The sequence below is a fragment of the Plectrocnemia conspersa genome, unplaced genomic scaffold, assembly GCF_051122295.1.
Source record: "Plectrocnemia conspersa isolate PC_06_02 unplaced genomic scaffold, ASM5112229v1 ptg000013l, whole genome shotgun sequence".
In the NCBI taxonomy this organism is placed as follows: Eukaryota; Metazoa; Arthropoda; class Insecta; order Trichoptera; family Polycentropodidae; genus Plectrocnemia; species Plectrocnemia conspersa.
Window position 1 is genome coordinate 212,744 of NW_028277177.1, and position 17,314 is coordinate 230,057.

The following is a 17,314-nucleotide window of genomic DNA, read 5'->3' on the forward strand; positions in this document are numbered from 1 at the left end:
AATATGTTAAGGGTATATACAAAAAAATACAAAAGTATTATCAGTATATGAGACAATTCTCATTTTAATTATTAATATTAGATATGTTTAATAAATTGAATAAAATAATGTTGCAAAAATTACAAAATGGAGCATTGAGAGAAGTCTTAAATAAAAATAAATTTACTAGTTGTAGAAGTATGATTCATAGATTGGACTGGTTATTCAATAAATATTAAATATGTTTTAGTATTTATACAATATAAAATAGAAAATAATATGTTACCAGAATGTTTAAATAAGTATTTAATAAAAAATAAAGACGTATATAGACTTAATACTATAAATAGAAACAATTTAAGGATAATTAGGAATAAATATGGGAGTGTGAATTTATATAATAATATTCCTAGGACAATCCGCAAAAATAAAACTGTGGCGTTTTTCCCAAATGGAATAAGGAAACACTTTCGTGCATTAAGAAATAAATTATAATATTAACTTTTTTTTATTTTCAGGTTATGTTTATATTATATATGTTTAATTAAAATTTGTTCAGTGTAAAATGTAGCTATATTAGCTAAATAAATATAATATTTCAATAATAATAATAGTATTAATCATTTATTTTACTGAAGCGCCTCGATGCGATAAAAACCTATTGCGCCAGAGCTAGCGCGTTCACCAGTTTTCAAACTGTATGTTTTAAATAAAATTGCAATAAAATAATTAAGTTTATATTTTTTAATTTAATGCTAATTTCATATTTTCCCGTATAAATTATGACGTTGTCCGTTTTTTTGTATGAATATATGGAATATTTAATAAATAATAAATTGATTACAAGAATCAATAAGGCGTATACATTTTTTTATGTAAATGTTAAGTGAGGTTACTCTCAACATTTAGGAATTTTATTTATCTGACTTCAATTGATTACAAAGCATCGAGTTACAAAAAATGTTGGGCTTCCATAGTTATACTAAAATCGTACTTAACCTATCGTCATATTTACAGTTGTAGACTTTTTTGGCATTCTAAATGCAGATGAACATCAATGAAATTAACGATTTATTTATTTTTATATAATCAAATGACATTTAGTTTAGTTACAAATACACCACCGCAAAACAATTCCTGCCCAATTCACGCATTCGGCAGATAATTTGCCGAATTCATGAATGAAATCACGAGTTTGCTCTTTCCTTTTATTTTTACGAGTACGATATATTTAAGACATGCGTATTAATTATGCTGTCATAGTACACAGATAATGTGTTGATAATTAACAAAACGACATAGCGAGAGATAGCAAGAGGAAGTCACAAAAACATGTACATAAAACAATCTAAAAACTATATTTATACATAAATACATTTCCTCGATGATGACACAATTCCACAGTGAAGAGATAATACTATTACACGCTGTCTTAATGAAGCGTCGATAATAAAAAAATGTATTTGTACATATTTATGCGAAATTGCGTCGCGAATTGCAGCGGTTTGCAATACACTTGGCATATTAGAGCAAATTTACATATCATCCAATGCCTTATGTTTCAAACTACACTAACACTAAGAGTATATAAATTGCTCTAAGAGAGATAAGCGTAATGGAGACAACAGACGAAAGAATTTTAAACGCGATAAAGTCAATCCCTGGAAACGTCGATTTCTGATTTATCTAAGGTTAGGCAGGTATTTCGACCTTCGTTTTATAAATTTGAGGATGAGATATGTATCTGAATACCGTGTTTTAAATCCGTTAGATTAGAGGTGGCCACACTTTACATTCCGTGCGCCAATTTGTTCACGTTCTAGTTCAAATGCGCCATAGAAACGATTAAAAGTTTACTGTGTAAAAATATGAAATGTCGGCAGACATATAATTTTCTGCGGGACATTAAAAAAATACTCAAAAAAATAAGGTCGACGGTAGAATCTCCCATTGTTAGATTGCAACTGTCAGTTTTTTTGTAGACAACACCGCCAGGTGGAAAAGAATAATCTCTTCAGCTGTCACAACACGACTACTGTGGCTCTGATGAGAGTTAAGGAATCAGAGCCACAATAATTCAATGTTTGTATGTATGTAAGGTTAATAATATAAACAATATATTTTTAGTTCCTGCGTAATAAAATATTTTCAGATTTTGTAATATTATCATACGTTTAGCTTTTTTTTTATATATTATAAACAGACATGGTTTATGCTCTTAACCCGTAGAACTCTAAAGATACGTATGTATGACATGCGCAAAACGGTTTTACCATTGCAGTCCAAAGTCATATATGGCATGCTCAATATAATTTATATTTTTTGAGTGACTTAATAACAAAATCCAGTATTGTTTATAATTTCAAACGACTTTACTAAAAAAAAATCTGTTAATCCATCAATGGATTTTGAAAACAATTTTTTAACCAGTCTGTGCCAGCCCTGTGAATTGTTATCAATCTAAATATTTAAGGGGGCGGCAGGTGGGTGCACCTCCCTCCCTTAAATTTGTCTATAAAAATGCATGACATTTAATAAAATTTAAATACTGAAGGAAACGAACACTGTCTAGCCAACTTTTGCCCCCCCCCCCCTTTAAAAAATTACGTCAATGATTCTAAACCAGAAATTTTCGGGTTATTCCTAGGATTCTAAATCGAATATTCGAGTTATTTATCCGATTTTTAACTATTAATTGATCGAATATTAATATAATATTCGTTTATACTATATTGAATAAAATTTGAAAAAATTCGTATACTTGAGTATTTTTCTCTCAATATACCCGAGTGACAAGTGCCGCTCTAAAATCTATAATATTTTATGCGCATTTATATTATTATGAAATTAAAAATGCTTGCAGAGAGAAAAATGTAATTTAATTTCACAATACAAGTGGAAGGTGAATACTATATGTTTAATACTTTTGATAGCCTTCTGAACTTATACGACTAATTAAAAAATTTTCATCAACAATTCTTAATATATTCACGTCTACATATATATGTATGTGAACAATCATTTTTAAACATAAACCATATAAAAAGAATTTTGAGAAGTCAAATAACCGATGAGAATTTTGGAGTCATTGTTCACATCAGTTTTAAGGAATGCGTATAAATTGTGTATAACTCATATTCTGTAAAAATTATATACATTTATAGTTTTAGTAATAAAAATATAATTTTTGAACTGATTTACATCGTATTTGTAAAAATATATTTACGGCTCTCAAAAAATTGTGCTACTCATATTTGGCTCTTCTGGTGCAAAGTTTGTTAATCCCTGCCCTAGCTCCATAGTTTGTGTACACATCAATATTACACTTTGTTTTAAAATATGATGTTAAAAGTACATAAAAACCGAATTTTAGTTAATAGGAGAGCGCAAAAAACAATCATCATTTCTCAGAAGTCAAAAATTCGCGTCAAAAGCAATAAAACCGTGATGGCGCCGTCGCAGTGGGAACGCTCGGTAACGAGCGTTCAGTTCAGTAATGTTATGTTTTGTTACTAGCGGCAAAGGTGCCGGTCCCCTTTATTTTTTTCGATGAAAGATGAATCAAGATCAATATAAAAATGTTTTAGATAATTATTTATACCTATATTTTATAGACAAAAATATAGAATACAATTTATGCAAGATACAGCTCCCTGCCACACGGCAAAATCAATAAAGAATTACTTGGCAAACCAAAAATATACAAGTTTTACCTTGGCCAGATAATTCGCCTTATAAGTATTCGGCAGTTCTTAAATCCATCGTACACAATTGCTCAAATACTAATTTAGATATTTTGAAAAATAAAACCCATTTAAAACGTATGACTAAGCGACCAAAAAATAAAAATAAATATAATAACGAGTATAGAGAGTATGGCTAGAAGAGTACTCAGAGTAATAAAAGTAAAAATCTATACTAGATATGTGCGAAATGTGCGAAAATAAAAAATAATATTAATTTTATAAATTAAATGTGTTTAGAAACTACAAAAATATGAAAAAGAATATCTGGTCCAATTATTTTGTCACACCACTGTAAGTCGTAATATTGTTAAAAAAAAGTCAGGTGGGGGTATTTACCCCCCCCCCCTTGAATTTGTTCCAGAAAAATGCATGTTATTTAATAGAATACTATGAAATCGAAATATTAAAAAAAAATACCACTGAAAGACGTCCCTGGACCAGAGTTACGCCTACTAGCAACCGGCCGGTGTCGGTAATCGATGTCAACATTTTCGGTCACGCGCTTTTCGAGCAAGATTTCGGTCGCTTTGAGATCGGCGTCGCGGCGCTGTGGGGAGGCGTCCCCGTCGAGGGATGCCGATCGATACCAGACTCGACGCACCACGCGAGCGCCAGGGACGAATCCCGGATAGCACGGCGGGCGGGACGAAAACGCATGACGGTTCACCGTTGTCAGAAAGGCACAGGCAAATGACGTCCTAGCTCTAAGCGAAGGTTCACTGACATGCACGCGGCTCGCAGAACAGGTTCACAAAGCGCACAGAGAGCATCCTCATGGCGTGTACCGGTATAATACATAACAAGAATGAGCTCACGCGACAGATGATCCGAGTAATGCATCGGAAGAAAATCGATTTTCAACGACTTCATGAGAGAGCAATTTTACAACTTCATAAAAAATTACGACAACGTTAAATCGCTGCGATTCCAATATAAATATTGACCTGCCTTTGAATTTATCTTTACTTGAAAAATAAGTTTTTGACAATAAATAAATAAAATAAAATAATATAATCGTTAGGTTATAAAAAATTGAAAAATATAATGAGACCATTAATTTTAATTTTTAAAATAAGAAAGCAATAAATGTTTCAAATTTAATGTGCAACTTTTATTTGAATTATCTCTATTGCCAAAAAGACAAGTGAATAGTGTAATCCAGCAACAATTACATTATAAAACTCGGTATGCTCAAAAAAATATTACAATAAAAAATATTTTAAATACTATTCGTATTAATTTTAAATAGATGAAAATAATAATGAGCTTTTGAAAAAGTCCACAGCAGCATAATATTAACTTGGAAATATAGGTAATTTCAGAAATTTTGTCAGTTACAAAATGTTTGTTTTTTCATTATTTTCTATGCGACTTTTTTATGTCAATGTCTACTATAAAAAATAAAAAAATTGTATAACAAAATAAAGAGCATAATTTCACTATGAATATGGACAAATGCAAATTTTAGAATAACAGATATATTTAGTTTTGTTTAGTCTCTACTCGCTACGGGCTGATTTAATTTAAATCAAAACAATAAAACTAGTATAATCCCTATTTTTTTATTATTATTTACTATAAATGCAATATTAAATAATAGTAAATAAATAGCAATAGAAATAATTATGGAAATATTCGTAAAATTGACTCACTCCCAGGTTAAAGTTCCCAAAGAAAATGTTACCAAAATAACTCACTACCCAAAGGGTTAAATCATGATGATCAGTTTTGTAATATTAAAAAATGTATATTTTTTTAATTACTGATTGATTTCATTAAGTATAATAAAGCTTTTTGAACAATATATAATTTCTGCATTGTTCAACTTTTTTTTATATAAACATAGATTTGATTTTTGAACATTTTTTTTAATATTACTATTACTAATAATTTTACATTTTTATATAAAGAACACCAATATTAATTTATTACATGCTTTAAAAAATTATAGATTTTAAATCATTTAATAAAAATATTAAACATGTATAATTCCATCTAAATAATTAAGCGTGCAACTCCGAGTTATATTTTTTTTAATTCTATAAAAATACTAGTAGACTATACATTAAAAGTCGTAAGAATCAGGTAATTTCTAGATATAAAAACGTATAAGTTATTTATTTTAAAACTCTTTCCATTTTTCTCCATGACTTTTAATGAACATCTAGATATAAATATAATTTTAAATAAAATCACAATTTAAAAAAAATCGATTAAAACTACGCTACAAAAAAACTGCTTAATTTTTTAAATAGCCTCCATTTTAAAATAAGATTGCGGACCAGGCTTAGCTGAGATATTTACAATGCCTATTTTTATGAAAAGTTTTATCATGATACAATTAATACCTTACGTTTTTCTTAACGATATTTTTAATGGAACTATTATTTTTTAATAGCCGCCATTTTAAAACAAGACTGCAGATTAAGTTGGTTGCCAAACTTAGTCGAGATATCTGCAAGTTATATTTTTCAATAAAAATATGATAAAAACTACATTAGTTATCGTGTCCTCAAAAATCAAATTAAATTTATAATAAATTCCCAAAAATGATTCTATAAATCGTTGAATGTAAATGTTAAATTAATTACTAGTACCCAAAACTCAGTACACGATTCCCAACGCCTAAGTGAATCTATTGTAAAAATGGTTTACCTTTAAGCATAATTAGATTTTACCTCATCTCATATACACAACAAGACGAATACTAATTAAAACTTCGATCATGCTTTTACATATCGAAGGTCTAATTGCCTCTAGCCCTTGGCTCTAGAAGCTCAAACAATCCTCGTATGTTGATATGATTACTATCGAGCAATCTCGGATAAATCCATTCGTTTGAAGAACTGCTCCGGTTGGTCGAACGTTCTTTGTCCCGCCGCGCCGCGGTAAATATTGACCTTTTCGAAGTTTACGGACAGGTTAATCTGGTTAAAGTTCGACGACTGGTCGTTAACTCGTTCCATTTTCGCACCGAAAACACAGTATGATACAAAAATAGTGCGCAAGGTCTGGAACGGTCGGAAGAGAGGCGCCTTCCAGACAAAGTCGTGCTCGTTTTGTTTAACTTTCATACGCAAAAAAACGAGGTATTAATATTCAGAAAACGCGTCTTGCGAACTGACTGAGTCACCGTGGGACTTGCCTTTTGAACGTACAATAAAAAGTGCAGCGATTCCGAGTGAATTTAGCATAATTGGATGGTATTAATTTTTTTGCAAAGAGAAATGTTAGCAATTGTGTCAACGTTGAGTAATTGTTTTGGCAAGTGTGCCAAAAAGTTTTAACAATTTTTCGAGAGCGGTTGACAAGATGGAGTGTTGCTAAAATACAATAACCTCGATCGAGACTCGATGTAAAAGTGTTTAAAATGTACAATTAACTGATTGAAGTCCAGTGGCATTCCATTGAAACGTTTTAAACATCTAATTGAGTAATTGATGGGTTGTTAACTAAATGGAAGCTAATACAATACAAACTGAGAAATATATTTTATTACATCGATACAGTTAAAATCGACCATTGCATTTTCCCTTTATGCAAAAGGTCAAATCTGTCACATATAACACTTTGTTAAAATCCGTCAAAAATCGGTCATGATGTTCCACTTTTGACCAAAGTGCATAAATTAACGGACCATAAATTTTAAGTTACGAGCGGAGCGTACAACTTTCAGAATATGAGATCTCTTTATATATGTATATGTAATTATATATACTGTTTTTTAGAGGTTCTCGAGTATTAATAATAATACTCTTAATTTAAATAATAATAATATTTAAATAATAATATTTAAATATTATTATTATTTAAATTAAGAAATTACTTTTCGATATTTCGGTACCTGAAATACGGTTTTGCTAAAATTCAGTGACCATGGCAGGAGTATCACTGCCGAAATATCGAACAGTAAGTTCTCATCGCGACGAATATCGAGATTTAAAAAATAAATAAATATACACATCTATATCTCTATCGGAATACACAAAATGCGTTCATATACTAACTGTTTTAATTAAATAAATGGAGCGATTAATTAATTATGAAATTAAATCTGACGATGTCTTACACATCCCTCAAGCATTTCTGTGCAGTTTGCCACAAATTCTTTAAAATATATTGCATTTAAAACCTTTCAAGATTTACCAAAAGTAAATGGGGGGGAGGGGGTTACAGTTTAAATTTTAATGTCTCGGTTTGAATGTCAACAAATCTGGCAACAAGTCTCAAACTGTTCCTATTAAACGAAGGGGAGTTAGGACGCAAATTGAGTAAAAAATTTTTATAAAAACAAAACGTTGGGGTATCTAAGATACCCCATTCGGCCCGGTTGGATAATATTTACTTTAATAAATTAATAACGACACAAATTTAAAATTGTGAACGAACTTTATTTGAAATAAATTTATATTCAAGTTGCACTCGAACGAAAAATCCTCGCTGAATTAACAAGTTGCATCGTAGTGTATCATTTATACTGCTTAGTGACCGATCGATGTCACAATGATCGATCAACGTTTCAAAATTGACGAACGATGTCGATGACAAGAAGACTATTGTTCGTTCGTAACAATACACGGTATCGTAACGTCGCGTTACTTTTAAACTAAAATCATAATTCAAAGAATATATTTACGTATTAGCATAATATATTATCACAAGTCTTAAGTGTATATACGCACAGCTAAGGAAAAGCAAATAAACCAGCCCCTTCAAATAGAATCCCTATTTATACTTCAAACATTGCTTCAACTCGATATCCTACCCTCACTCCGTTTTAGAAAGAGTGCTTATAAATTGTATACTAGGTCTATATTTGGTTATTTAGAGTTGAGTTCAAGATGACAAAGTCGCTGCGCTACGATCGCCTGTTCTTATCACCGCACATGTCACGTAACCTTGCGATCCTGTGTATGCAAATATACTTTATATGCTACATCAATGAAAAGATCGAACGCACCGCTGACCCAATAATCGAATCGGCGAGCCAGACATGCCATCGTCTAAAATCGCTGGTCATTGTGACCATCCATCCGCGACGCTCGGGCGACCGTGAAAAACGGAAACATCCCATTTTTAGAACGCACGCGAAATTCACAAATGCAAAGGTACAAAGAGGGACGCCATTTCAGTTTTTCCAGAAGAGGGCAAAAGTCAGTTGTTGTTTGTGAAATATAAATACCATTAAGATCATAGTATTTAATTTTTTTTATTTCATTGTCAACTGAGCTAATAAGTAATATATGTATAATAATAAATATTATGTTATGAAACATATTGATCAGTGTCAAACTTTTCTTTGGGTCACAAAAACTAATCTCAGTAAAACCTGGTGGCTTCACTCCCTTCTCAAAATTCGAAAATCCACGTCAAAAGCAATAAAATCGTGCCGTCGCAGTGGAAACACACTACGACTTTTATAATAATATTACAAATTTAATGAGGAACATATAAATTGAATTTTTCCCAATAGGAGTGCACAAAAACAATTATCCTTTCTCAGAAGTCAAAAATCCATGCACCCTCCTATTGACCAAAATTCAATTTGAATATATTTTAACCAATACTCTCATATTAGAAGTCAGTAGTACTATCGCTAAAGATAGAAATAATATTTTTAAAACATAGTTAAGTGCAGACAGACTATTTAGCAATATGCAAGATGCTACGTCTACCTGTACTTCCTCCGCTTATTTTCACCTGAGAGATTAGTCGGCTTAGTCTGTATTTTGGACTTGACTTTGTGGCCAGAAAGACCCCGTTGGAAACTGGTATTAATTCATTATATAATATATTGTTACAAACTATTGTGGGCGAGTATCGTTATTCTCCGAATGGTGGTGGAGAAGTTGGCGGAGGGATGATTTCCAGTGGATGGTCCTCAGAGGTCTTGTAGTTATGGCAGCGATTGCGTAGTGAAAAGTCGTTCTCCATCTCGCGGCGTCTCTGTTCTCTTCTCATTGAAGACCAGTCTTTCAGTATCAAAGCTCGCTGACGAATCACAGCCATCTAGCAACCACCCAGGCAATTGTTGCACTCATTTCTTCGACCAACGAAATATGTCCACGCCTCTAGAAAGTGGCATTTGCTTGATGTACATTCTTCCAAGATCGAATGGTGCAACGGAAAAATAGAACTTCACTGTGCTTTTTGTTTCCGTGACTGTTTCGCAATAAAGAAATATTATTTCAATGTATCGGAGAGTAATTATGTGTTATTTATGTGAAGCCCTTTTCTTCTGGACTTAACGGAGGCTCATAGGTGGTCCCTTCCTTTACACTTTAATATCAAGTTCGTCTTTATTATACCCTGGTTACGATAATTCCCACAACCCGATAAAAGTTTTAAAACTATAATTAGTTTTAAAACTTTCTTCAGTTTCAGCAAATGGACGTTTCGCAACTGTCAAATTTACTTTTAGATAATTTGTTTGTCTACTCTTAGTTAAATAATATTTTTATAATCATATTGCCTATATAAAAAAAAATTTTATTTTTATACAGGTTTCAAAATATATTATCGTATAAAACTAGATTAAACATTTACTATGCACATATACATAGTCATATAGCAAGTTAAAAATTAAACTTCACTAAAAAATTTTACATCCCATATAAATAAATAGTGATAAGATTGTAAATGTATGGAAAAGTTAAATTCATATAATTTTACAAGCACCTGCCAGATAGCTTATATTTTCACTGGTAAAATATATATCTACCGGTGAATATGTACTCTAATTTGATTTCACTGAAATTATATATTTTAAAAAATATTGTCGGGATGGATTAGACTTTTCATTAACACGTGATTTTTTTAGCTCAAATTTAAATGGGGAAATGACCCCACCTGCCCCCTAAAATGATCTCCCTATACATACAAAGATTAAGTATCGCCGTGCGCGTTTGTCGCCCACTCCCACGGAGACGGATAAAAAAAATCAAAAACTAGCCATTATACGGACGGGTTAGTTTCCGCGGCGGTGGTGGCACAATGGGTCACGATACAAAAAGGGTTAATGCCCAGCGCCCATACCTACGCACGTGCGTCGCGATCTGCTGCACCTACTTCCGAAGACGGCTTAATAGTCGACAAAGAACGGATGTCCATCCTGCTAAAGCGACCATCGAATACTGAACATCGAAGCTGGTCGTGCGTAATATTAATAACTACTGGAGAAAATCTATTACGAGATAATAACTACCATATGAAAAGAATACGAATCGTGTAGAGACAGTGCATACCAGTGAAGGTTTACCTTTGCCCCCCCCCCCTCCCTGAACATGAGCCAGAATTTATGTTTAAATGTCAGAATATAAGCGGCTAGAAAAATATTAAATTGTCAGAATCCATAATCGGTTCAAATTTAAATTGGACTATAATAGTCAGAGTTTATATTAAATGAATAATTATTTTGACAGATGGTCAGAATCATTTTTCAATTGGCAATATTGTTATCGTATAATTTTGTTATTACTGTAACGCTGAAGATTGGTACAACTGTCGTTCGCATGTCGGCAGTTCATAATCATTATTATTATCGAGGTGTTTCTTCGCCGCCGCTCTGACATTATTCCCGCTTCGTTTGCCGCTCTAAATACGCTCACGCCCTACATACAGTTAAATAGGTTCGTTGAGAGTTATTAATGGGGTATTTAATGTTCTGACCAACGCTCGCTCGCTACCGCTCGCTCACGCCTAACAGTTTTGTTGTGAACGAGATATTTCTAAAATAAATAATTTATTGTCCATTTATATTTATAAATGTTACAATATTTTTTTAATTCACACGACCGTTCTTTATTTTGACCCTAAATAATATAATAATGACCATTCATGATTTGATAAGATTTGATTTTTATTCTGATCCAAAGTTGATTCAAATTCTGATCATTTAATTTCCTGCCTATAATTATTTTAGCACGTATTCGACTCAAACAAATTTTGAGTAACATCTGGCGTAACTTTGACTTTTACCGATTCTAAGAAACTGGCCAAATATTTGGGTCATAAAATTACCATTTGTTAAACTGTTGTTTATTGTTTTCACATATTAAATTTAACTCTTAGCTATTTTAGCGCACTCAGCTTAAAAACGGTCCTTCCATCGCGATAAGGCCGCCCTTAAACAAGTGCGGCCTGGGGCGGTCCCTCCCCCCGCCTTTTCCTAGCTACATCACTAGAATGTTATGTATTTAATTTTAATGAGCATACAGTTTTTTATTGAAATAATAAGAAATAAGTATTGTTATTTTTGTTCATATTTTTATGCAGGTTAAGATACGAAAATTTGCTAAAAAAGTGTTACTCTACGAAAACAATATCACCAGATGTTGCTTAATGCCATTTTTAGTGAAACGTCATGAACACATCAATACAAGTAAAACATCCGAAACTGCTTTATGTCTTAACAGGTTTCCCCGATGAGTCATGATAGAAGTTAAATGGGATACTAGATACACGCACAATTTGCAATAGTTCTCCAAAAGTTCTGGACTACTTGAAACAGCTGATAAAATTAAAAAGCTTAACAAATGAGTGCCGCACAAACAGTATAAAAACAAAAAACGTGATTGTTATGTTATTATTTAACGCAACAGAAGCGATCCATTTATCAACCTTATTGTAAAGTATTTTTTTTATTGTTAAAAAATAAATTTACAGAATACCGCAAAAAAGCCGCCCCCAAGCAAGTGCCACCCGGGGCGGTCCGCTTCCCTAACACCATCTTATATATTTTTTACCAGCCTTTTTATCGCCAAAAATATTATTGTGTAGGTCAAACTTGTTGAGAAGTACTCCCAAGGGCATTTTAAATCTCACAGTCGAAAGTCGAATTGTCGACACCGCCCTTCATTGAATAGATGCTACCCCAATTATTTGTAGTTTTTAATTATTCGAATATATTCGTAATTTTTTTCTCGGTTTTTACCGATAATAATTTATTTACCCAAATAATAAAATAATATTGGTTATTAAATATAATTATTTTAATCAATCATTTATTAATTTTATTGTCATAAGACATTTTAAATTTTATAAAATATGCAAAAACAATGCATGATTTATTATTTTAAATACTAATGCTATTTTATTGCTGAGGTTCTATGTCTTTAAATGTTACTGAATAAAAAATATATGTTTTAATGAACATTAGAATTTTTTTAGATAATTTTATGGTCTAGATTCTTGTATTTTTAATGTATGTGTAGTTTACACACAAATTTATGGCAAAATATAGGGTAGTTAAATACACCCCTTAAATGACGTCCACGCGTTTAAAAATGAATAAATAAATATTTGCACGAAATTTGAGGAAAATATGATGCACGTGTTCCAAAATTCATAAAGATAATGAATGAATCGTAGGTTTTACCGAAAGTTTCGTTTGCCATGTTTTCAGCACTAGTTACTCGGGTATATTGAGAGCAAGATTTTTTCAAATTTAATTTGAGATAAATTAATAGTTGATCAATTATTCGAATAACCTGAACGATTGACAACTGGATACAAATAACTACCGGCTAGTTAAATCGATAGTTAAACTTATAATATGGACAACCCGAAGCGAGAACATTTCGACTGCTGCAAATTAGTTTGTTTGATAATATCAATTCAAAAGTTACAGCCTAATCACATTGATTGTTTCGATATTTAAATTTCTAAGTATTCACCACGTACGATTTAACGTAAATACGGTACTCCCGTATAACGCGACTTCTCACATTTTTTAATTATTAAAAAGAGGAATTTACTCGTGTTTTTAATAATTAAAAAATCTTTCTAATGTAGTAAAAAATACATTATATTAGAAAATAAATATACTTCAAAGATACTCAACAAGGACCGTAAGAAAAAATAAAAAAGAACAAGCTCTTCTATTAAAACACGACGGTCTACTATTTCTGTGGATTATTAAATTGTATGTTTTGATAGCAAGTGACGTTTTTAACGCTATTAATAAATATATTGTCATCTCTTGATGAAAGTTTGAATCTTTATTACGCTCGTACGATGTTTATACAAGCTCAAGCTACTTTATGCTTAACCCTCGTAAACTCATGAACCACGAAACTTCGCCATCACGCGAAAACGCGTGAGCGGACCGTAATGTGATGATATGATATATATACTGTAAATCTTCAACTGACCCAATTTCTATAGAGATTCATGAATGTTTTAATTTTCATGTCAGTTGACACGTTCTTGTTCGATTATTAAGCATGTTCAAGAGGCGAATCTAAAAGAGTCATTAGCGCCCGCGAGCCGATTATACCGTTGCATCTGACTATGAGATGATTTTTCGGTAAAAGGAGAAGTACCGTTGTTGAAAAACGAAGTGCGCGAACAGTACGCGGTGCGGTGAAACGAGACGGCAACGCTGATTCCAAATAAAAATCGATCGAAACGGCGATGCGAGAAAACAGTTTTCTACATCGTCGATCATTATGCTATGCATTTTTTATACGAACGATGTGCATACGAACGCACATTTCCCAGAAACACAATGGAGCGTTGGGACGTTCGAACATGTATTATTTATTATAATGAATAAAACACAATGGGGACGTGCACAATAAAAATGTTATTAGACGTTACTGTGATAAGTAGACGGATGCGGTTTGGGGTTCAGATAAGCGAATGCGTTGAATGCGCCTAATATGTATTTCTAAAAAATAACCCTTCAGACGCGAGGGGTGTGTTCTTCAGCAACGCGGTTCAGTGTTGCCAACGTTACGAGTTCCGAGCCCTATATCGATTCGCATAAACAAAACGCATAGTCAAAACAGTAATAAAACTGAAAATATCAACTCGATGTTGTTCCAATTAAATGTCACAATTCACACACGGCAATGCAGAGTGGCGGGGAGAGGGGTGATCGTTCTTACCGTGATTCCTAGGGAGCGGGTTGTTCGATATCGAACTTGGCACTTAGATATTTGACCGTAGCGCGACTGACACGACTATCCCGAGCGGAGGCTGCGGCGCGACTGACATCGGCGGCGAGCGCCAGAGTCTCGACGGGCGAACGCATGCGGAGAGGGGAGGAGGGGGTGGCCGCCCGCCAGGTGTGCTGCACCGTCTTACCGAAGAATAATCCAATTCTAAATGCTAATACTTTCGATGTGATTCGGTTTTCACATTCAACGACTCTTTCGCTAACTTAAAATTACGCAAAAAATTACAGCTGGAGTCCGGCGGGGCAGTTTAATCGGCAGGGGAGGGCAGGTGTGGACACCCCCCCCCCCCATTGAATTTGACCAAAAAATATCATTTAATAAAATAGTATGAATTTTATTAAAATCAAAATATTAAATAATTAGCACTGACTAGCCAACTTTTGCCCCTCCCCCCCCCCCTGTAAAAATATGAAATAAAAACACAAGTTCTTGAGTTATCCTTCAAATAAAATCTAAAAAACAGTCTCAAATCTATCCTGAAAATATATTTTGTAAATGTCATTTCAATGAAATTATGTCACAGGTAGATCATATTTTTACCAGTGACAATATAATTTATCTGGCAGGCAGTGGCGTAGATATGGGGGGGGCGTATTCGCGATGGGATCGTCTAGTGTAGTTCTTAACCCTGAATGCATTAAAACATATATAAATCCCCGAATAACAAGAGCTTCACAATAACCAATTTATTATTTTAAGAAACGCTGATTTTATGACCCTACAAAAATGTATGGGAGGGGCGGCAATTTTAAGGATCGCCCTGGGTGGCACATACCCTAGCTACGCCACTGCTGGCAGGTGCTGATAAACTTATATGATTTAAACTTATCCACACATAGTAATACATATACTACATATACATATACATACTTAATTACTATTTATTTACATTTATTAAGTGAAGTTAGATTTTCACTAGTGAAGTCTAAATACATTTTCACCAGTAACATATTTCTACTAGCGAAAATTTAATATAACTGATAGGCGCTAGTGAAATTATACGCTGTTCTAAAATGACAATGAAACTTTACAATTGTAAAACGTCCATTTACTGTTCAAACCCAAACCTAACCTAACGAAAGTACTAAAACTAGAATTTTCATTAAGTCAAGTACAAAACACAAATTGAGCCAAATCGTTTCTCAGGGAAAATTAGCAGAATAATAAGTACAGACAGACATCGCATCTCACATATTGAACCATCATTTGTCTGCATTTCGATATTACACTCTGCTTTAAAAATACTATAGTTATTCTTACCGAATTTTGGTCAATAGGAGAGCGCAAAAACAATTATCCCTTCTAAGAAGTCAAAAATTTACGTCAAAAGCAGTAAAATCGTGTCGGCGACGTCGCAGACCACTGCTACCGAACGAAAAATCGCTGCATCGAATGGAGTCGAACGACAAATAATGGGACTCAGATCTAAAGGGCTCGCTGCTATTGCGGCCCCGATATAAACATCAATAAAAATAAAATATTATCATATCTAAAATATCCCTTGAGAGATTGAAGATAAAGCAGTAAAAAATATTTTATTTAATTTATTTATTGATTTACTTTTTTGTAGAAAGTAATTCTCTTAAACATAAAACCCCGAGATGGTTTTTAAACAAAGTTTCCCTTGACGATCATTTTTAGCTCTCCCATGAATTTGTCTTCCTCATTAGTTATTGAACAAATATTTTAATGACAACCTTTTGCGGTAATCTGTCTTCCGTTAACTTTCTCGGAAATAAATTTACGAGATGAATTTTAAACATAAATTTTCGTGATAACCTTCTTTAACTCTATCATAAAAAAATCATTCTCGGGTCGACACTCTTTCTAATATCAAATCAATTTGATACTAGAAACTAATTTATATATAATATAGATACTAAAACATTAATTTTCAATATTTCATTATAATCCAACCATTCCAATCTTTTAACGACTAGTAAATATATTTTTATTTAAAACTACCCTCATTGCCCTATTTTGTAATTTTTACAACATCGTTCTATCTAATTTATTAAGCATATATAATATTGTTGCATAATAATTGAATGGGTCAATATATTACTATTGTTAAAATTTTTCTTCCAACTTCTCTATCATTATCACCTATGCAATTAATTAAAGTTTCATCTGAAAACCGCTGTATTTTACATTTTTTTTTAATTAATAATTATATAATTTATATAGTATAAACTTAAAATTAGTATGAATTAAATGAAGCATATCTAAACTGAGTTTGGACCAATAGGAGAGCGCAATAAATAATTATTCCTTCTCGGAAGTCAATAATCCACGTCAAAAGCAATCAAATCTGCCGTAGCCGTTGCAGTGGGAACGCTCGGTAACGAGCAAGTGTCACAAATGTACACGATGTGGTTTTTTAATGATGTGTATTAATTTTTATCCTTAATTTATACACATAATATGAGATAGCTTATATAAAAACACATAAAATGCATAGCAGATATGACTCAAACATGAATATTATAAAAAAAATAATCTACTATTTAAGACTTTGTTACTAATTGATAATGCACCAGGTCGCCCTTTGCGTGATAATGTAAACGTCCAACTTCCGTCATATTATATAACCCACGAACTCGTACAGACTTTTAAGTAGTATTACTT

At 32.4% G+C, this 17,314-nt stretch overlaps 1 protein-coding gene across 2 annotated transcripts in view; it reads right to left on the minus strand.

Annotated features, from left to right (window-relative positions):
* sn (fascin domain-containing protein singed) overlaps positions 1-14,901 on the minus strand; it is a 51,114-nt gene extending 36,213 nt beyond the window's left edge. Inside the window, exon 1 of one of the 2 annotated variants that reach the window (XM_088201600.1) lies at positions 14,615-14,901. The gene's annotated coding sequence lies outside the window, so the exon portion shown is untranslated. The remainder of the gene's footprint in view (positions 1-14,614) is intronic. The other variant, XM_088201601.1, reaches the window with a different exon arrangement.
* Positions 14,902-17,314: the final 2,413 nt, after the last annotated feature.